This window comes from Ictidomys tridecemlineatus, chromosome 4 (genome assembly GCF_052094955.1).
Source record: "Ictidomys tridecemlineatus isolate mIctTri1 chromosome 4, mIctTri1.hap1, whole genome shotgun sequence".
In the NCBI taxonomy this organism is placed as follows: Eukaryota; Metazoa; Chordata; class Mammalia; order Rodentia; family Sciuridae; genus Ictidomys; species Ictidomys tridecemlineatus.
In genome coordinates, this window is record NC_135480.1 from 184,672,269 (window position 1) to 184,695,737 (window position 23,469).

Here is a 23,469-nt window from a genome sequence, read left to right on the forward strand (position 1 = left end):
TTCTCTTTGATACTGATGGCTCTTAACCATGTCTTTTCCTTTCTTCTACTCTTGACCATTGACGCTGTGGATTTTACATTCACTCTTCCAACGACAAGATTTGGCACTTTCAGTCTCTTTCTTAATGAGGTCAATTCTCATGCAATATACAGGATTCAGCTTAAGCATTAATGGGAGTGACTGCTGATTCTTTAGGGGACCTTGCTTTATGCTTCCTGGGCCCCTTTTACCATACCATAAAACACACTTCTCTCTCACGGTTGTGTCTCCCCACGAAGCTTATTAAAATATAGATCCCTGGACCCTGCCCCAGAGACCCTGACTCTATCAGGCAGGAAAGAACTCAAGAATCTGTATCTTAATATGTGTGATTCTGAACGTGGAAGCATGGACCACAGTTTTAAAACGTCAACCCTATGTTTTAACTGTTGACAGCCCAAGTTTTATGGATTTCTTCAAACAGTTCTGCAGTTATATTAAAATGCTGATTTCACAATTGAGGAGTCATGGGCAAAGGCACAACAGTGAGAAAGCAATGCAGTCAGGATGCAAACAGCTCTGCTTGCTCCAGAGCACCTGCTCTTGAGTCACCCCGGGCCTCCCGCTGGCACCCCCAAGACTTCCTCTGCATTCTTTAGCAAAGCTGGGCCAGAGCGAGGTCTCAAGATGGTTGTTCAGGGGAGGAACAGATGGCCCTGTCATGAGAGGGCTCTGGTGGCTCCTCAGAGGGAACCTCAGCAGCTCTGCTCTGATGGAGACCAGCTTGTGCTAAGAAAACAAGGGGACCCAGTCAAGTGAGGTGTGGTTACTCTGAAGGAAGGAAATTATGAAGCATGGTGCCAATCTCTCTCCAGCAGCTGCCCTTTCTGCAGCCACAGGAAGTCCTTTGAAGCCTTGTCGCTGTTGTACACAGGATCTGGGCTTTTCCCTCATTCAGATGATGCATGGTGGGAAGTAGGGACCTGGAGAGCTTCAGGTTAGATTGGGAGAGAGACACTAGGAGGGGAAAGAAGGGAGATGAGGAAATGCCCAAAGTGGGGCTTCCAGATTTATTTAAATGGAAGCCACACTGTGGGATTCTGAAGATCTTAGCTGAAATCCAGATTTTGACATTCAGCAGAGTGTAATGAAGAAAATTAATTCACCTATAGGAGTTATGGTTTGCTTCCCAGAAAAATAGGTATAAGATCCCAGCCTGAGCTACTGTTAGTGGGGTTAAGAGTCTTGATTTGAGTGTGATGCACTAATTACTGAAGTGACCTCCTCCTGGGAGATAGCAACAACCCCACTGTCCTACAGGGGGCTCCTAAGCAGCCACCATCACCCTGCCTGCCCAGGTTGATATTGCAGGACTTCCCTAGGAATGGCTTGGGATGAAGGTTGCTCAATCCCAACCCCCAACACACAGACACACAGACGTGGGGTAACTGAAGCAGGAAGGGGTACATCAGGTGACCTCAGGACAGGAGGAGATCAAGACAAAGGGGCTTTCAAAACCCTCTTCCTTCATTTAGTGCTTAAGTCTTTATTCATACACCTACCACATTCATGCATTCTCATTGCTTATTTGACAAATCTATTAAGCAAAAACAGGGAATCTGTCCTATTCTGTAGCCAGAGCTGGGGGAACACCAGGGCAAAGTGAGAAACAAACACAGCCAGTTGACACCTATGTTTGGCCCATTTGGTGCTTTTGTTTGGAGGAAGAGTTGGTCTTTATTATAATTTTTTTAAATGTTTATATTAAGCATAAAAATACACACATAAAATATGTTCACAACCATTAAACATAGAGTTCAATGACTTTGTTTTTCACAACACCCACAGAAGGTTCCAGAAAGAGATCAGCAGCAGTGTTCTGAAGCCCCCTCAAACTCTCTTCCACTCACTACCTGTTCTCCTGGCCTCTAGAGAATGGAATTATTTTTTTCTACTTTTAAATTTTGGAATCATGAAATATGAATTCTTCTCTAACTCTCTTTTGCTCAGTTTGTGTTCATGAGATATGGTCTCACTGCTGTGCATCATTTTGCTGTGTGACTGTTCCACCAAGCCAAGTGTTTATCCATTGTGATGTTGATGGAGGTTTCCAGATTGGGGTTATTGTGAGGAGTGCTGCTGTGAATATTCTTCTATACTCATTTCACTTGAGTGTGGATTCAACAGTTGAACTATTGGGTCAAAGTCATGTGCATGCTTAGCTTCAGTATATTTAGTAAAAGAGTTTTGCAAAGTAGGGTCCCAACTCACATTCCCACCATCGATCTATGAGAATTTCGGCTCTAACATGCTATCAACAATATGTAGTAGTTTTCTTTCTTTTCTGTATTTTTCATTTTTAGCTCTTCCAGTTGGCACATGATATCATCCTAGAGAGTTTTAATGAGTAGGATCTGACATACGCAGTATGAGCCCTCACCATGTTTCACAAACACTGCCAGGCTTTTTACACAACGCCACCTCACTAAGCCATTGGCGTTCAAAATTCCTAACATGTACTCTCTCACTGAACTCTGTAAACAAATTATGTTATTATTCCCATTTTACTAAAGCAAAAACTGATTAACTGTCTCAATGTTAAGTAGCAGGAAAGTTACAAAAACCATTTGCCATCAAAGGGTGGACCTCAAGTTCCTGCATGCCTGATAATTAGCTGGGGGTCAAGGGTGGTAACAAAATAGCAAGCTTGAATAAGAAAACTGAGTTCTAATTCCTGGTTTCACTTCCAACTGGCTACACAAACTTAACACACTCTTTTAAGTCTTGGTTAACTTACTATAAATTAAGGATGATAAAATAGTTTAAAGGAATATTTATTTAGTGGACCAAATGAGGCCACATGAGTGAAAGTGGCCAGCACAATGTCTGAAAAACACTCAGGGTAAGTTAAAGCCATTGATGGAGGCTGAGGACTCCAGTGCAGGACTCTGAAAGGCCCCCTCTGGTTCCCACCAACAGTTCTGCACTGGCATTGAGAAATCAGGAAGTTTGTTGGCATCTTGGATTGAACTTTGAGGGACTTTCTCACAGGAAGAGTAGAGTAGGACTGGAGCAAGGGAAACCCTGGGAGAAATTCTCTCAGCTGAAGGAAGGAGGACCAAAGGCAGGGGCACATGATGGGAAAGGGGGATGCTACACTGGTAAACCCAACCACAGCTATGGAGGGACAGCATTCCCAGTGTGGGTTTGTAGAGGTGCTACCAAAGAACAGTCAGATAGTGAGACTTCCTCATGATCCAAGGTCAATGGCAAAAGGCAGGAAGCAGGAAAATCACAGGGGCCCTTGTAGTGACCCAGAGAGAAAAAGCTGGTGATAGAGTGATGGGCATGGTCCATGCTGACATCCTGGCCTCCCTCCTCCGGGTACCAGCAATAGAGCTGAGAACAAGCATCTAGCAGCCAAATGATGAAGAGAACAAAAACCAAGGATCCGCCCATTCTATTTAGGAGGAAGCAGCAGTCATGTATAAAATGTATCCTCTTTTCAACTCGAATGAACAGAGATAGGATCAAAACAGAGACAGTAAAAAGGAATTGCAATATAAAAGAAAGAAGAAAACATATCACTCAAGGTTCAGAATAGCTTATTTTTAGAAAAATCTTACTAAGGTAAACAGATAAAATAATAGAGGAAACTAGCTTGGAATTTAAAATGTTGACTAGCAAAGCTTTTACCAACATACTTTTAATGATAATTTTTTTTAAAAAGGCCTTAAAAGCTGAAAATGAGACATAATATATCAAAATATGAAAGATATTAATCCTATAAGGCCCATAGAGATGAAATAAGAAAAATGTATCCAGACTTAAGTGTATGATACAGACCAGAATGCCTCTTACAAAAAAAAAAAAAAATAAGTAGTAAGATTATTTTGCATCTTCCCCATAGTCTCACTTAGAATAAGAGACTCAAGATCTCTAGCAAACAGAAAAAATACAGTAATCCTTTCTGCTCTGTGCCATATTAAGAATCAGGCAATGCTGCAAGCCTTCATCTGTGAGCATCCATCTTCCCTTTCTGGTTGTCTCAGCCCATTTCAGGAAGAAAGCCAAGGGTCCTGGAACAGGGCAGGAAGGGAGAGGTGGGTAGTAATGATGGCAGCATGGCATGCTGGGAAATGTAGTCTCTGCTAATAAAGCATGAAAGGCCAGGCTGGGAAAGAGAAGAGCCCAACAGCCAAGGTGGGAACTCCAGGTGAGAGCTAGATAGAGGGAGCTGGGTGTGGTGTTTTTGGATAGTATATTGAGAAACCAAACTGCTTGTATTTGAATCCAGAAAGTGCCTCTAATCAGCTGGGTGGCCTTGAAGGTGTCTGTGCCTTAGTATTTCCATGCATAAAATGGAGATAATAGGGACAAGAGGAACACATACTAAATATACTGGTTACTGTATGATGGGGTATGTAAAGAGGAAGAAGAATAATGTAAAAAATGTAGATGAATAAAAAAATTAAGACAAGTAAAGGGAATCAACTGGGAATCAATAAGACACATACTTCTAAAAATAAACCCTCAAAACAGCCAAAAATTATTTTAATGCAATGAGAGGGGTCCCGTCTGACAATTCTGCGTGCGCGCAAACACACACACACACACACACACACACACACACACACATACACATTATCCTCATTATTCCTGAAGTCTGTATTTGCAAATTCCCCTACTCACTAAAATTTATTTGTAACCTGAAAAATCAATACTCCACGGTGCTTTCACTGTCATTTGCAGATGAATGCCAAAAAATTTTGATTGACTGACTTACACATTGCCAACAGAGGACACATGAGGCAATGCTCTGCCTTCTTACTTCAGTTCTCATTCTGTAAACAAGTGTCTTTTGTGTGGTACATTTAGTGCCATGTTTTTCACACTTCTCGTGCTTTTTTTTTTGAGTGATTTCCCTGTTTAAAATGGCACCAATCATTGTACCGAAGTGCTGTTCAGTGTTCCTAAATGCAAGAAGGCAACACTGTGCCTTGTAAAGAAATATATGTGTTAGATGAGCTTCGTTCAGACTTGAACATCTTACATATATGATCCATTTTTATGATGTGTATAATATGCATATAGTTCATAAAATGTATTTAACTTATACAGATATATGCATAAATTATATATATGTAATTTAATTTAATATATATAATATATATTATATAATTAAATATATAATATATATACAATTATATATATATAAATTATATATTATTATATATAATGATGTCTTTATGCGGAAACTCTCCTAAAACAAAGTTGTATGCTGATTGGTTGGTAAAATGTTGCAATCAGAGGTTCTCAGGAAAATGACCTTTATTTTGCTCAGAGGCTATGATTCAAAATGTGCTAAATTCAGACTCTGCAGTGACTTTATAGAATGTAAACACTTTGAATATTAAGAATCTACTGTTTGTATAGATAGATAGATGTCTAAAGCACAGCAATAATTGAAAGAGGAAAATTAAGGGAACAAAATAGAAAATCAAGAAATAAATTTCAACATATGCTGCTTGGTATGCAATACTGTTATTTAGTTTACTTGATTGTTTTATAATATAATATATTAATATGCATTGTACCACATAATGTTGTACAATGTTTAATATTAAATCACACAATATTGGACTACTTAGGAACAGGAAAGTACATATGAGAATAATACATGCAAGAAGTGATATAATTTAATTGGTATTATATAAGCTAACCAAATAATTGGGAAAACATCAATTGGAACTAAATTTTATGTGTGTATGTGTGTGTGTGTGTGTGTATGTGTATGTATAAAACATATTGGTTGTTTTTCTGAAAACCACAAATTAATACAGACCTGCTCTAAAGCTCCTGAAGTATTAATTAAATTTTTATTTAATTAAAATCAAATAAAAGATATTCTATATACACACATACTATAAGAAGATAATTATTAAAAATATAAATCAAAATAATGTAAGATGAAACAAAAGAATTATAACTATAAGCAAGATAATTCCTTTATCAAGAGATAAAGCTCTTCAACATGGGCATAAGAAACTAGTTCCAACTGAAACATTGGATATGAGTAAGTAAAAGTGGGGTTTTTTTCAGATAGAAATGTAAAAACCAGGAAGTCCAATGTCAGAAAATACAAATGGAAGAAAAATCACTAGAATAGAATACTGGAGTAGAAATCAAAACAAAAGCATGAAAAAATAGCTTGATGAAGTGCATAAGTAAGTATATAATAGCTATGAATAATGTGAATTTAATATGAGTATATTAGAATATGCAAAGCAAGAAAGTTAGAAATTTAAGAATGAATAGTAGAAATTTTAAAATAGAACACAATGTTTAATTCATAGAATTAAAAGTTTTTCATCTAGCCACATACTGAAGTCCAGTATACAAATAAAAAAATGCAACTCTTCTCATAGGTTTATGAAACATTTATAAATGTTCATTATAATCCCTTATGAAGAACTTAATAAATTTTAAGATTTTACAAGCCAATTTTATTTTAAGAGTGCAATAAAACTGGGAATCAATAAAAAGGAAATATTATTAAAAACTCAAACACCTAGAAAGGTAAAAATACTCTTATAAATAATATTTAATGTGAAAGAAAAAATTTAAAGTTTATTTGAACCATTTTAAAATAGGCAGAATAAAAGCATTACATATAAAAGTTCATAGGATATAGCCAAACTGTGCAAAGAAGAAAAATTGTGACCTTTCGTACTTTTAGCCTAGCATAAGAAAGAATGTAATGAGCCAAGATAATTATTCAAGAGGTTATGAAAAAGATAAAACCATGATTATGAGAAAGAATACATAAGATTCTACTGTTTGTGTAGATAGATGTTTAAAGCACAATTTTAGAAAAGCAAAATTAATTTATTAAGAACAAAGGATAAGAGTATTTGAAAACTATTATTTCTTTAAAGAGCAATATAAGATACATAAGAAAATTAAAATTAGGAACAAGAAGACATTATAACCAAAAATATAACATCAGTCTATACAATAAAATGGCAAATATGCCTTACTAACAAATTTGCAATTAACAACTAAATTGTTTATTTTGAGGAACATATGTAAAAGAGCTACTTCCTCAGAATTGACAAAACCAAAATCATCTAACAAACCTGGACAGAATGAATTAATTTTTATGGCTAGAGAGTCTTATACTTAGCTCCTTTTTTAATATTTAAGGAAATACTACTAGGCCTGAGAGAGAGAGAGAGAGAGAGAGAGAGAGAGAGAGACTTTCTAACTTATCATAAAAGTAAACATGATTCTGACATCAAATACAGATAATAATAAAAAATCTAAAAATCAATACAGTAAATGCACATTAAGCACCCCAAATAGAAGCTTATAAATCAGTTTCTAAATTGCAGGACAATTCAGAATTAATTGAATATTTTTATAAATATGTTTGAAGCCATCAGAGAGTTGGTTAAATTTGTTAATCAAGACTTGAAAAGTCAAGGTCCTAGGTCAAAGAAAAACATCAAGAAGTAAGCTGGCATTCTTCGAGTCTCTTTTTTCCTTGGCTATTTGTCAATACTTAGCATAAAACAAACAAACAAACAAAAATAACAAATCAACAGAAGATCTTAGCTAAGTGACCAAGAAGTCAGAAGAGCACTTTTGGAAACTGCAATTTGGACCTTCCGAGTCAGCAGGGCTTGATCAGCAAAGATCCTGGAGGAAAGAGCGGTGCTGTTTTGCACGTCAAAATATCTTGCAATTCTTTAAGCTATGCATGGACAAAATTTAAGAAATTAAATAGGAAAACTCTAAAAAACAGAGCAAAAGTTTTCACAATATCAAAGGAAAAAATCTGAATTAAGAACACTATATTTTGTATTCTTCCATTGGTATCCCTGGTGGAGCTTTAGTCAGCTATTTTGCTACTGTGACTAAAGGTTCTGATGAAAGAATTTTAGGGGAGGAAAAGTTATTTGAGGGCTCACAGTTTCAGAGTCTTAGTCCACAAAAGGCCAGCTCCATTCCTTGAGACTCATGGTGAGGCTGAACATCTGGGCAGAAGAGTGTGGCGGAGGGAAGCAGCTCACATGATGATCCTGGAGTAGAGAGACTCTACTCTCCAGATACAAACATATACTCCATAAGCACACCCCCAATGAACCACTTCCTTCAGCCACACCCCACCTGCCTCCAGTTACCCGCTCAGTTAATTCCATCAAGGACTAATTCACTGATTAGGTTAAGGCTATAACATAATCATTTCTCCTCACAACCTTCTTGTATTGTCTCTCAAGTAAGCTTTTGAGAGACGCCTCATATCCAAGCCATGAGACTTGAAAAACTGCATCCTTGGAAATGAGAGAAAGCAGAGATAGAAAAGCCTTTACAAACTGACAATCCAGTTTTAGATAAACTTTTTTTTAAAAAAAATTTGGTACCAGAGATTGAACCCAGGGCTGCTTAACCACTAAGCCACATCCCTAGCCCTTTTTTGTATTTTATTTAGAGACAGATTCTCACTGAGTTGCTCAGGGCCTTGCTAAATTGCTGAGGCTGGTTTTGAACTCACAATCCTCCTGGTTCTGCCTCCTGAGTCACTGGGATTACAGGCCTGTACCACTGCACCCGGCCAAGTTTTAGATAAACTTAATCTGATGGATGGAACATGCACAGCAAAAATTATTCCAACTAACGTGAACCTTCTCTGCTTGATATAAAATCTTTCGGTGGCTCCACCATTTTAAAGCTAAATAACAAGAATTTGATCTTTTACAATGCCAGGGCAAAAACAAGTAGATAAGAGAGAGACTCAGAGATTATCAAGTCACTAGAATTAACAGATCTGGAGCTATAGTTAATATCTCAAGAAAAATGATAACAAGATGGAGAATTTCACCAGAAATATTGTACAAAAGGTTAATCAATTAGTAAATATTGAACTAAAAATAATGTAGTAACAAAGCCTGAGAACTTTTTTTAAAAGGAAAAGGATATTAAAAAATTAGAAAAATGAGTAATCAAAAAATATTCAGGGAGAATTACAAAGAGCGAAAAGAACAGAAAACACATAAATCAGCCTCAGAGAAACATGGGAGACGATGAACACATCTAATATATTTTTTAATTAAAAGGAAAAGATGAGAAAGAAACAAGCAGAAGCAAAGCTTGAAAAGATCATGTGGGTGCATTTTTCAAAACTGATGAAAGTAATTAAGTCACCCATTTTTGCAGTGAAAATATCCTGAGCAAGATAAAAAACAAAATTACACCTAGTCCTTTCACCATAAACCAAATTCAAAATAAATGGAAAGAGAAACTCTTTTTAAAAAATTTTTTTAAAGAAAAGAAGCACATTACCTTCAAAAGACCAAACAACTAATTCCCCAGAGAAATGAGATCCAAAAGGCAATGGAATAACATTCTGAGACAACTACAAAGAAATAACTGCCTATCTAGACTTCTATGCTTTAGAAAAATGTCCTTCATAACTAAATAGATAGGAATAAATTGAAGGACTTTCATTTCCATACTCTAGAACAGGCATTTATAACATTCTACAAATTAATAAGGCAGAAACACCATTCAATAAAATTGACCAAATATTTGAATAGGCTCTTGGGAAACAAGGATATCCAAGTGACTGTTAGTTAGCATTCTGTCCCAATCACTAAATACTTGAGATAATCAACTTATAAAAAGAAAAGGTTTTTTTTAGCTCACAGCTTTGGAGATTATAATCTGTGATTGGTTGGTCCACTGTTTGGAGCCTACAGTGAAGCACCACATCATTGCTAGAACACGTGGTAGAGCAAAACTGCTAGCATCACAAGAAAAAGAGAAAGAGGAAAAGAGAGGGATGCCACCCACCATCCCCTTCAGTTTCACACTTCCAGTGATATGAGGAACCCCCTTCCATTAGACCTCAGCTTCTAAAGGTTCCATCACCTCTCCATAGTGCCACCCTAGAAACCAAACCTTTAACACGTGGACCTTTAGAGGACACCTATCCAACCATAGCAATGATCAGCAAACAGGTGAAAGGTATTTTAAATAATTTACCATTAGCAAATACAAGCTAAAACCACAATATCAGCACACAATCACCCAAATGGCTAAATAATAATAATAATAATAATAATAATAATACCAAATACTAGCAAGGATATGGAACAACTGAAGCATTCATATATACTACAAGTAGGAACTGATAACATTAACTTGGAAAACTGCCTGACAGTATGCTGGATAATATGTGCGTCCTATGACCCAGTATTTTCACTTCTAGGCATATACTAAATTGAAGTGAGCTCACATGTTCACCAAAATCATGTATGACAATATTCACAACAACTTTATTTATAATAGGTAGTTATGAAATATTCTATAGAACAGTAGGGTAACCATGGTTGACAGCAATTAATTATTTGAAAAGAGCTAGCAAGGAAAATTTTGAATGTTCTCAACACAAAGATACAATAAATGTCTAAGATGATAGATATGCCAATCACCCTGATCTGATCATTACACATTTATACATGCATTAAAATGCCACGCAGTACCCCATGAATATGTATAATTACTATGTGTCAATTAAAAATAAAAGTATATTTTAAAAGGATTGTAAACCAAACCCCATTTATATATGCAACTGCATTAAAGGAAAATAAGCTAGATGTTTCAACAAAAAGAAAAGAGTGTCAGATTATCTGATGCTTACTTATTAAAAAACATCTCTCAACAGAGAAAATGCAAAAGTAAAAGGATCAGGAACATACATAAACCATGCAAAGATTAAAGTAACAATATCAGCTCTACTAATGATAGAAAAAGAAGTATTTAAAGCAAAAATCCTTACCAGAAGCTTAGTAGAACATTTCATAATGATCAAAAGGTCAACCCACCAAGAAGACTCACAGTTCTTAACTCGTTTGCCCTTGATAGCATTGGCCCAGAAGGTGTAAGACAATTATTTGATAGAACCAAAGGAGAAACAGACAAACCCACAATCAGAGCTGAAAATTTTAACATGCTGCTCATTATGACTGATTAAAAACATAGGAATTCAGTAAATATCTAGAATATCAGAATAACAAAACTAACAAACTTAACCTGACATAGGTAAAGCATAACACCCAATAACCGCAGAATCCACGTTCTTTTCAAGTGTACATAGAATATTTGTCAAGATTAACCAGATAACGAGCCAAACAAGTCTCAATAAATTTCAAATAGTTGAAATAATTTTGAGTAAAATTATAGGACACAAATGAAAAAAATGTTAGAAATGAATAGCAAAAATGTAATTAGAAAATTCTCTAATAACTGGATTTAAATAATACTGTTCCAAATAAACTAAATGTCAATAATTCTCTGTGAGCTTTGTAACAACAATACAAACACTACATAGCAAAACCTAATAGATACAGCTGAAGATGCTCTGAGGGGGAAATTTATTATCTACACTACATACGATAGAAAAGTAGAAAACTAAAATCTAAGAACCCACCTCAAGGAATTTAGAGAAAGTAAAACTAAGAAAAAGTGAAATAAAATAAATTAGTTTGAAAAACAGAAACTAATAAACTAGAAATTAAACAAGCAATAGAAAGTAAAAATGAAATATCCATTCTTCATGAAAAATTACTAATATTGATAAAGCCATGGCAAGTTTAATGAAGCAAAAAAAAAAGGAAAGAAAGAATATATTACCAATGTGAAGTTAAATGGAGCATAACCACAGATTTATAGGGTTGAGAAGAGAGATACTATTATGAAAGAGTTAATAAATTTGGAGATCAAATAAAATTGAAAACTTCCTAGGACAATTCTATTTATTAAAAATAATTTAAGCAGAATTTCAAAATCTGAATAGCTACCCTGATAGGCAAGGCCTAGCCCAGACCACTCACACCAGCCCACTCGCGACCCAAGCTCACAGTAGGCCAGGGTCCACCCCTCCACCCACAGGGCAGACACCCGCCAGAGCCTAGCCTCTGGCACAGGACTGCCCCTTCCAACCAGCAGACTACCAAGGGGAGTTAAGCCCAGTGGCCCAGACACACCCATACTGGCCTGTGTGGGACCCAGGCTCACAGTAAGCCCAGGTCCACCCCTTGACCATCAGGCACCCACTGGAACCCAGCCTCCAGCACAGGACCGCCTCTTCCAACCAGAAGACTATCATAGGAGACCAGGCCTGGCCTATATCTGTCCACACTGACTTCCACAGGACCCAGGTCCACAGTAGGTCTGAGTTCACCTCCCTCCCTGGCCCAGCACCTGGGAGCATAAGCCTAACCACTTCCACCTTGGGACACTGCAGACATCACCATAGCCTTCCCCACGCAGTAGCCCCTAACTTTTTGACATCGAACAGGGTCTAAAAGCAGCTGCATCTCAAAGCAGGCATCCCAAAGAGAGTGTGAGGCCCACCCTATCAGCCCCATTTCTGTAAGGCATTGCTTCCATCCTGGGGCACCTTAAATATTACTGCAACTATTGGCACCGCCACCTATGGATGCAGTAGCATACATTGAGGGACACCAACAGGGTCTGGAACTCCAACATCAAGGTGAGATACAGACAATATGCACGGGTACTACAAGAATATAGGGAAGGAACTGTAATATCTCAGATCCACACTGCAAGAAAGGAAGACATATAGAAAACATGAGAAAACAAAGGAGCAAAGTGCCCTTGAAAAAACCAGGATACTACAATAACAGAACCCATGGACAGCAAAGTTGATGAAATGTCAGAGAACGAGTTCAAAAAGTTCATAATTAAAATGATCTGTGAATTAAAGAATGACCTAAGTGAGCAAATACAGGCAAAAATTGATCACTCCAACAAAAAGAGAAGAGAGCAAATACAGGGAGCAAAAGATTACTTTAAGAGAGAGATAGAGACTCTGAAAAAAAAAAAGTCAGGAATTCCTTGAAATGAAGGATACAATAAATCAAATAAAAAATTCAACAGAAAGCATAACAAATGGGCTAGATCACTTGGAAGAAAGAACATCAGATAATGAAGACAAAGAATACAATCAGGAAAATAAAGTTGACCACACAGTCAGTGAAGATAGTAAGAAACCATGAACAGAATATCCAAGAATTATGGGACAGCATGAAAATACCAAATCTAAGAGTTATTGCGATAGAAAAGGCACAGAGTTTCAAACCAAAGGAATGCACAATCTCTTCCGTGAGATAATATCAGAAAATTTCCTAAGCATGAAGAATGAATTGAAAAACCAAATACAAGAGGCTTATAGGACACCAAATGTACAAAAGTACAACAGATCTACACCAAAGCACATTATAATGAAAATGCCTAGCATAAAGAGTAAGGATAGACTCTTAAAAGCTGCAAGAGAGAAGATTCAGATCACATACAGGGGGAGACCATTTCGGATCTCAGCAGATTTTCAACCCAGACCCTCAAAGCCAGGAGATTGTGGAACAACATATACCAAGCTCTGAAAGAAAATGGATGCCAACCAAGAATCTTATATGCAGCAAAACTAAACTTTAGATTTGATGATGAAATAAAAACTTTTCATGATAAACAAAAGTTAAAAGAATTTACATTTAGAAAGCCTGCACTATAGAACATCAATGTTTATAGTAGCAATTCACAATAGCTAAACTGTGGATCCAACCTAGATGCCCTCCAGTAGATGTATGGATACAAAAAAAATGTGTCATATATACACAATGGAATATTACTCACCAACAAAAGAGAATAAAATAATGGCATTTTCAGGTAAATGGATGAAGTTAGAGAAGATAATGCTAAGTGAAGTTAGCCAATCCCGAAAAACCAAATGCTGAACGTTTTCTCTGATCTAAGGAGGCTGATTCATAGTGGGGTAGGGAGAGGGAGCATAGGAGGAATAGACGAACTCTAGATAGGGCCGAGGGGGGGAGGAGAGGGAGGCGGCATAGGGTTAGAAATGATGGTAGAATGTGATGTACTTTAATATCCAAAGTACACATATAAAGACATGATTGGTGTGAATATACTTTGTATACAACCAGAGATATGAAAAGTTGTGCTCTGTATGTGTAATAAGAATTGTAATGCATTCCACTGTCATAAATAAATAAAAATTTGCCACAGTCTGGCTGGGCACAATTCAGGAGCCATTTGTCAAAAGAAACAAACTTTATTTTTAGAACCACACACGCCAAACAAAACAGCTCCTCAGGAAAACCTTCAGAGCCCAACTGCCACCACAGGCTTCCCACAAGCTTCTCCACCTCCCCCACTCCTCCTGCTCTTGAGGCCGATTGGCTGGGTCGCATGGGCGGAGCCAAGAAAAGTCCCCCAGTGAGCAGCTCCGTAGTCTGAAAGGGCGGGGAAACAGCCCAATGAGCATCACCGCAGAGGAGTCAATCAGCTAGAAGTTGCTGGGGCCGCTGTGAGCCAATCATCAGCTGGCAGTCTGAAAGTTTGCTGGGGCCCCTTCGGCTGTGGCTCTCAACAAAATTAATTATAAAAAAAACCCTGAATAGCCTATTCATGTATTGAAGACATGAATCTGTAAATAAAAATCTTGTCTCTAAGAAATTCTCTAGGTCTGTGTTATCTGTGATTTTTAAAATGTTTAAGGAATAACACCTATTTTATTTTTATATCTCAGAACAGGGAAAAGAGGAAATACTTCTAAATCATGAGTCCAGCATCATTCTGGCACAAAAATATAATAAGAACATTACAATAAAGTTAAATCACAGGCCAATTTCTCTTATAAGCATTAGTACAAAAACTCTAAGCAAAATATTAGCAAGCTTATAAAAAAAATAGTGCATCATGTCAAACTGGGTTTGTTTCAGGAATGGAAGATTGGTATAACTTCCAAATACCAATCTATGCTATTCCCCAGCATGAGAAAAGTCACATCATCATCTCAATATAATGCAAAGCAAACATTTACTAGAATCCAAAACCTCTTAAACAGTTTTAAAACAAACAAGTAAACTTGTTTTTAGGAAAATCTCAGCAATCCTTCTTGAGGAAATATGCAAAATTAATCTAAAATTTCTTTAGAAATACAAATAGTTGGGAGTAGCAAAAATAACCTTGAAGAAAAAATTTTTTAAATAATTTGCCCTACTAGGTATCAAGGATTTCTTTAAAAGCTACTGTGAAACATATTGATGTGAAAGACAGAAAAATAGGTGAATGGAATAGAATAAAGAATCTGGAAGCAATATAATACATGTACCATCTCAAGATTTATGACAAATGTGAAATAACAGAAAAAAACATGTTTCCTTGGAAAATATCCTAGATTAGTTTATATTTATTTAAACTAATTGTAAAATATTGAAACTTGACCTCTACCATGTACCATACAGAAATAAATTCTAGGTAGATGATGGACTTAACATGAAAGTTAAAGCAATAAAAATGTTTTAACAAATATGTTTCTTTTTAAATTTTTTATTGGTTCTTTTAGTTATACATGATAATAGGATTCATTTTGACATAATTATAAAAGCATGGAATATAATTTGTTTCAGAAGAATTTATAGAATATCTCCATGTCCTTGGGATAAGTTAAGATTTTTAAAACTGGACGCAAATAGCATCAAGCATGAAAGAAAATTCTGTTAAATTATTCTATAATAAAATGTATAATGTCTGTAAGTAAAATGTATGTTACACAATAGGAAAAGATGTTTGCAATAAATATTTATATGAGGTGGAAGATACACATAATACCTATGATCAAGAACTCATATGATGCCGGGCATAGTGGCGCATGTCTGTAATCTCAGTGGCTCGGGAGGCTGAGACAGGAGCATGGAGAGTTCAAAGCCAACCTTAGCCCCAGAAAGGTGAGGTGCTAAGCAACTCAGTGAGACCCTGTCTCTAAATAAAATATGAAAAAATAGGGCTGGGGATGTGGCTCAGTGGTTGAGCATCCCTGAGTTCAATCCCCAATACACCCCCCCCCCCAAAAAAAAACCCACAAAACAATAGAATTTAGCAAAAAAAAAAGTCTTTCAAAAAATGAAAGAAGAAACATTTCTTTTTCTTTTTAAAGAGAGAGAGAGAGAGAGAGGAGAGAGAATTTTAATATTTATTTTTCAGTTTTTGGTGGACACAACACAACATCTTTGTTGGTATGTGGTGCTGAGGATTGAACCCAGGCTGCACGCATGCCAGGCAAGCCCGCTACTGCTTGAGCCACATCCTCAGACCAAAAGAAGAAACATTTCTAAATGCATTTTATGAGGTTAATATCATTCTGCTAGTAAAGACAGACAAAGGTACCACAAGAAAAAAAAACTATATAGATACAAAATATTTTCAATAAAATGCTAGTAAATCAAACTCAACATCACATTAAAAGCATCATACACCAGGACCATGGGACTTATCTCTGGGATGCAAGAATGGTTCAACATATTCAAATCAATCAATGTAATACCCTACATCAACAAAACAAAAGAAAAAATCTACATGATTATTTCCATAGACACACAAAAAAGCATTCAACAAAGTTCAACATTCATTCATGATTAAAATTTTCAACAAAATAGCTATGACAATAATTTATCTCAGTTCAATAAAGGCCATTTATACCAAGCCTGCAATTAGCATCATAATCAACCAAGAAAGCTGGATGCTTTCCCTTTAAAATCTGGCACAAGGCAATGATGCCCACTGTCACCTTTTTTCACACAACACTGAAAGTCTTAGCCAGAGTAATTAGATAAGAAAAAGAAATAAACGGGGGCTGGGAATGTGGCTCAAGCGGTAGCGCGCTCGCCTGGTATGCGTGCTACCCGGGTTCGATCCTCAGCACCACATACCAACAAAGATGTTGTGTCCGCCGAGAACTGAAAAATAAATATTAAAAATTCTCTCTCTCTCTCTCTCTCTCTCTCTCTCTCTCTCTCTCTCTCTCTTTCTCTCTCCTCTCTCACTCTCTCTTTAAAAAAAAAATAAAAATTAAAATTAAAAAAAAAAGAAATAAACGGCATCTAAATTTGAAAAAAAAGTAAGATTATGTGTTTGCACATGGTATATGTAGAAAACCCTAAAGACTAAAAAAAATACGTTCTTTAAATTTTCAGGATACAATATCAACATACAAAAATCATTTAAATTTTTTAAGATTATTTTTTAGTTGTAGTTGGACACAATACTTTTATTTTATTTATTTATTTTTTATGTGGTGCTGAGGATCAAATCCAGGGCCTCGGATGTACTAGGTGAGCACTCTATTGCTGAGCAACAACCCCAGCCCCAACAGTTATATTTCTATACACACAAAACTGTCCAAAAAGGAAACAAAAAAAAGTAATTCTACCCATAATAGCAATAAAATAAATAAAATACTTAGGAATGAACTTAACCAAAGAAATGAAAGATTGTATGCTGAAAATTATTATTAAGGAAAGAAATTAAAGGAGACATAGATAAATGGAAAATTATCTCATGTTCATGGATTAATGAAGGATGTAATGGATAAAAATATCCATTATACCCAAAGTATTGTACAGATTTAACAAAATTCCTATTAAAAATCCAAAGTTATTTTTTTTACAGAAATAGAAAAGTTTTTTCTAAAAATTTATATTAAACCACCAAAAAAAAAAGCAATCTTGAGCAAGAAGTAGCTGGGAGCATCACACTTCCTAATTTTCCTAATTTCAAAAATATATTATGAAGCTACAAGAATTCAAGTAGTAAGATCCTGGCATAGAAATGGAAATCTAGACAACAGAACTGAACAGACACCCCAGAAGTAGAGCTGAAAATCCTTGCTTATGTGGCCAACTGATCTATGACAAGGGGGCCAAAATCACACAACAGGGAAAGGAGAGCTTCTTTGAAAAATATTATTGGGGAAATTGGATATTCACAGGCAGAGGAAGGAGAGTGGACTCTTACCTCACACCATTCACAAAAATCAACTAAGAATACTTTAAAGACTTAAATGTTAGACCTGAGATGTAAAACTTCTAAGAAAAAAGCACACATGGGGAATAATTTCTTAACAGAAGTCTGAGTAATGATTTAAAGTGTGTGTATATATATATATATATATATATATATATATATATATATGAATAAAACACCTAAAACACAGGCAAAAATGAACAAGTGGATTGCATGAAACTGGAAGACTTTTGCACAACCATGGAAACAATCCATAGAATCAAAATGCAACCAACAGAATGAGATAAAGTATCTGCAAACCATATATCTGAAGGATGTTAATATATAGGGAATAAAAAAATCTAAAATATATAGGGAGCAAAAATAGCTAAAGAGCAACAAAACAAAAGAAAATGAACAACAATAAATAACTTGATTAACAAATAGGCTAAAATACTAAACAGACATTTCTCAATAGAAGATGTATGAAACGGTGCTCAATATCAACAATCATTGGGGAAATGCAAATCAAAACCAAAATGAGTTGTCACTTCATACTTGTTAAAATAACTATTATCAAAAACATGAAAGATATGCATTGGTGAGGATGCAGAGGAAAAAAAAAGCAAGTATACTGTTGATGGGAATGCAAATTGGTACAACCATTATGGAATACAGTATGGAGGTTCCTCAAAATATTAAAAGTAGAAGTAACCTATGATCCAGCAATCTGTCTTCTGGGCATATATTTAAAGGAAGTGAAGTCATTATAGCAAAGAGATAGCAGCACTTTTATATTCATAATGGGAAAAAGATGTTTGCAACAAATATTTATATGAGATAAAATATACATGTAATACATATGATCAAGGATTCATATACAAAATACATAAAGAATTATGAATAACTCACAGAATGAATTCATAATATGCAAGGATATGGAAACCATCTACATGTTTGTTGATGGATAAATAAATAAAGAAAATGTGTGTGGGTACATAAAATTAAATATTTATTCTTTGAAAAGAAGGAAATCTTGTCATTCATAACAACACACATAAACATGGAGGACATGGTGCTAAGTGAACTATGCCAGACATAGAAAGAAAAATAGTGCATTGATCTTATTTATATGTGAAATTTTTAAAAGTCAAATTCATAAAAACAGAGAGTAAAATGGTGGTTACCAGAAGGAGAGGGGTAGAAAGAATAGGAAGATGTTGGTCAACAGGTAAAAGGATCTAGTCACGTTGGATGACTAAGTTCTCAAGATCTAATGAACAATATGATGATTATAGTCAATAATACTACATTGTACACTTGAAATTTGCTAGACAGTTGATCTTAAGTGTACTCACACATGCATAGTTATTTGAGACAATGAATATGTTAATCAGCTTGATTATGGGGATCAGTTTACAGTGTATGCACATATCAACATTCCCTTGTATCTACCTTAAATACATCAAATTTTTATTTGTCAAGTATACCTTAACAGGGTTGAAAGACAGACAAACAAAATGATGAGAAACTCCCCAAACTAAAATATTCAAATGGTGAATAAACATGAGAAAAGCTCACCATCATAAATTGCAAGAAACTGCACACTAAGGAATGATTTCATGCCACTAAACAACACCCACCAGCACGGCGAAGTTAGATTAAATAACATTACCAAGTATCGGTGAGGAAGTGCAGCAACAGGAGCCCTCCTGTAAGAGAAGACTGAGTGGTACAACCACTGGGGAAAGCTCCTTCACTGGGAATCTGCCAACTTGGAACCTGTGCTGGGTGGCCAGCCCTTCCATTCCTGGGTTACAGTCAACCCAGGAAGAAAGACTGAAAGGCTTATCCTACCAGATCCCTATGTGGTGTACACGTGAGCACAAAAGACCACAGCAAGAATGTTCACAGCAGCTTTGTTATAATAGCCAAAACTTGGACGTAACTCACAGACCCATCAATGACAAATACAATAGAACAGTAGGAAAATGAAAAAGCAAGTACTTCACACGACCACATGGACCCATTCCACAAAATATAAGGAAAACCGGCCAAAGAGAATAATAGGCCCAAACCAGTAATTTTATTACATTTGGTAGGAGAAGGCATGAGGGAGGCACTTAGGGCACTGGTAATGATACATTTCATGATGTGGGTGGTAGATACATAGATATAGATTAACTTTCTAAAATTTTATCCCTTGTGCAAATTCCTGTGTATATGTTATTCTTTGATAAAAATACCAATATACCAAAATGTCTCCAGTATTTATAACTGAGCTATGATATCATAGGTAATTTTTATTTTCTTTACATTATACTTTCATATAATTTTCAAATATATGATGTTGAAGCTTTTGAGAGTGACTTGCATATTCTGGTCACTTTGATAAAGGCTTTTCCTAGTGATCCTCTTTGCTCTTTCGCTAGTCTATGCCTTAATCTATCTTGTCTCAGCTACTTCATTGGTCTCTTGATCAGTCTTCTTGCCGTTCATTTTATAAATAGGAGGTGAAATTATCTGCCAGATATTGGTCAGTTTTGTGGGACCCAAGAGAATCCTTTAGCTTTGGGGAAGTTGTTTTTGGTAGCCCTTTAGACCACTGTTCTTTGTTTTTTTTAAAAAAAACAAAAACAAAAACAAAAACATATAACTAATAAGATTCCTATGAGCCACACACTTCCATGAAAATGAAAACATTGTTCAGTGAAAGAAGCCAGACATAAGAGGTCATGTTTCATATGATCTCATTTGTATGAAATATCCAGAACAGTAAATCTACAGAGAGAGAACACAGCCTTGGTTGCCAGGGATGGAGAGGAAGGAGGTATACAGTTTTCCGTGGGTATGAAGTTTTTATGAACTGGTGCAAAAAACTTAAAAAATTTACATGAAGTAAAAAAATTTACATGAAGTCTTAGCACCAAGCAGCTTGGAATGTAAAATGGAGGCATGGTCTTGAAAGAGGTAATTAAGTTAAAATAAGATCATTAAGACGGGACCTGATCCAATATGGCTGATGTTCAAGAGAAAGGTTGGACAAAGACATTTACAGAGTAAAAACCACATGAAGACAGAAAGAGAAGCTGTCCATTTTCAAGTCAAAGAGAGAGTCCTGGAATAGATCCTTCTCTTATAGCCCTCAGAAGAAACCAGCCCCCATGACACCTTGATCTCAGAATTCTAACCTCCAGAACTGTGAGCAAATAAATTTCTGCTGCTTAATCCAACCAGTCTCTGGTATTTTGTTATGGTAGCCCTAGCAAATGAATACAGAGTTTTATTTAAATGGGACAGAAGTGTTTTTAAAACTAGGTTGTCTGAGGTGGAATTTTCACCCTATTGTAATTGTACCAAATACCATACTTTAAAATGATCAATTTAGTGTTATGTGAATTTCACCTCCATACATTCAGGTCCCTTACCACACACCAATTAGCCAGACAATTCTCCCTTACAAGTGAAAGAAAGGCCTGTATGTTTATTCTCTAAGGAAGATAAAGCAAAGACATCCTGGGCTCTTTCTAGAAAAAAAAAAAAAAGTTAGGAATTTTGTGAGATGGTTTGTTAAATTGAGCCGCTATTAAAAGTTAAATTATATAAACTTATAATTAAATAAATTGTATATTAAAGATAAAGGTCATAAACACTCAGGTTTTTTCACTTCCTAATTATTTCACGGTCGTGTACTGTCGTCCATGCCCTTGGGGTCATTTGCAGGGGAAATGGTGGAAACACTTCATGACCACATGCTCCTTCCCATCCTTCTCAGCCTTGCTTCAGTGACTTCCCTTTGTGACCTTGACGTTTTCTGTGGTGCATGCTTCTTGTAGCATGAAAATGATCAGAAACCACATATCAAGATTGGCCTTTCCTTCCTTCCTCCTTTCCTTCTTCTCTTTCTCCTTTCCAGAGCTGGATGCTCTGCCAGCATCTAACAGCTAACACATTCTACGGAGCACAGGAGTTGAGTCCCAGTCTTGGACCCATGAGAACCCACGCAGAACCTGCCTTTGGGAGGTCCTGTGTCCTGGCCATCTCCTGGCTTCTTCCTTGTTCACCACACCTCCTTGTTGCCCCCAGAAGTCCCTGACATCAACCAGGAAGAGCCAGGGATGGGGCCACAGTCCTGCTCACTTGGGGAGCTCCTAGGAGAGGCTGAGTCCACAGCTGTGGGGCTGACGGTGGAAGGGGGATGCCCCACAGCTACAGGGGCCATCTCCTGCCCAGAGCCTTTGCATCTCCTGACGGCCATGCTGGCAGCATCCCCTTGGCTGCCGCGAGCTGGCCCAGCTCTCTCTTCCTGTGTGTCAGGGCAGGAGCCGCAGGCACGGAGCCACTGTAAATGTTTGCTGGAGATGGAGCAACCTGGCTTAGTAGCAGCTGCAGTGCGCTTGCTGCCAGGTCCTCTCGGCGGCTGAGTCAGTGGGTTCATCAGGAGGAAGCAAAGAGCAGTCCCCGGAAGGGCCCCCCAAAGCAAGCCTGGCTCTGCTGGCCAAGCAAGGAACATTTGTGTTTTCTTACCTGGAAAACAGAATACATAGATCAAAGGGCAGTCTTAATCAAAGCCACGGTCATGATTCCCTGCCTAGAGCCACTTTTCTGGGATAAACCTGCCTCTGTTACTGGGATCCAGAGATCCACTCTTTCCTGAGCAGGAAGTGGCAAGTCAAAACATGGCAGCCTCTTGACATCACAGATGTCATTGGTGCCTCCTGCCAAGGCCCCGTATGCCAACACATCTCCTTTAATCTTCTCATCCATCCTCAAAGACAATATCAGTAACCCTGCTTTATAAATGGAGAGAAGAAGGCTGAGGAAATTACTCGGACAAGGTCTCTCAAAGACAATTCTCAACAGGGGCTTGGTTCAGACTCAAGCTCCTCAGACTCCCAAGGTGGTGCTCTTCTTGCTACACCGTACAGGGCCACTGACTGGTCCTCCATTTGGACTAGTGCAGCCTTCTACTAAGAATGAACGTTTGCTGTCTGATTACCTTCTCACCTCACCTGTCCCGCTTTGAGACATCCCGCACACTCTCTGGGTGTAGATCTGAATACACGTGCAGAGAGCCAGATGGGGAGTGAATGCAGAGAATCAGAGGCATGGACATTGACTGAGGTACAGATGGATATATGTCCCGAACATAGATACAGATTTCCATAGGAAACGTCTGACTCATTGTTTACCTAGAACCTATCACAGTATCTGACTCAGAGTAAGATCTCAGACAGTACTGGTGGAATTAAATTGAAAGGACCGTCATCCCCTATATCAAAACACTGTTGACTCCTGCCAAAGGACGGGATTAGACTGAAGCGCTCACATCAACACTGGAGCTCTCCACCATCTGCCTGCACCTGACCTTTCCAGTCTTCACTACGTCCGTCGGTCCACACTCTAAGCATACTTGACTCCTCTGTGTTCTCTAAGTCCCCCTTGAACTTTCTTACCTCCGTGCCATTATTCGTGCTAACCTCCATCTGAATTGCCCTCTCAGCCCCACCTATCCCTTGTGAAATGCCATGGTCCATTGTACACCCTAATTCCCTCTTGAAGTATCTCTTTTATTCCCTTTTTGAAAGGTGATGTTGGAGCTCT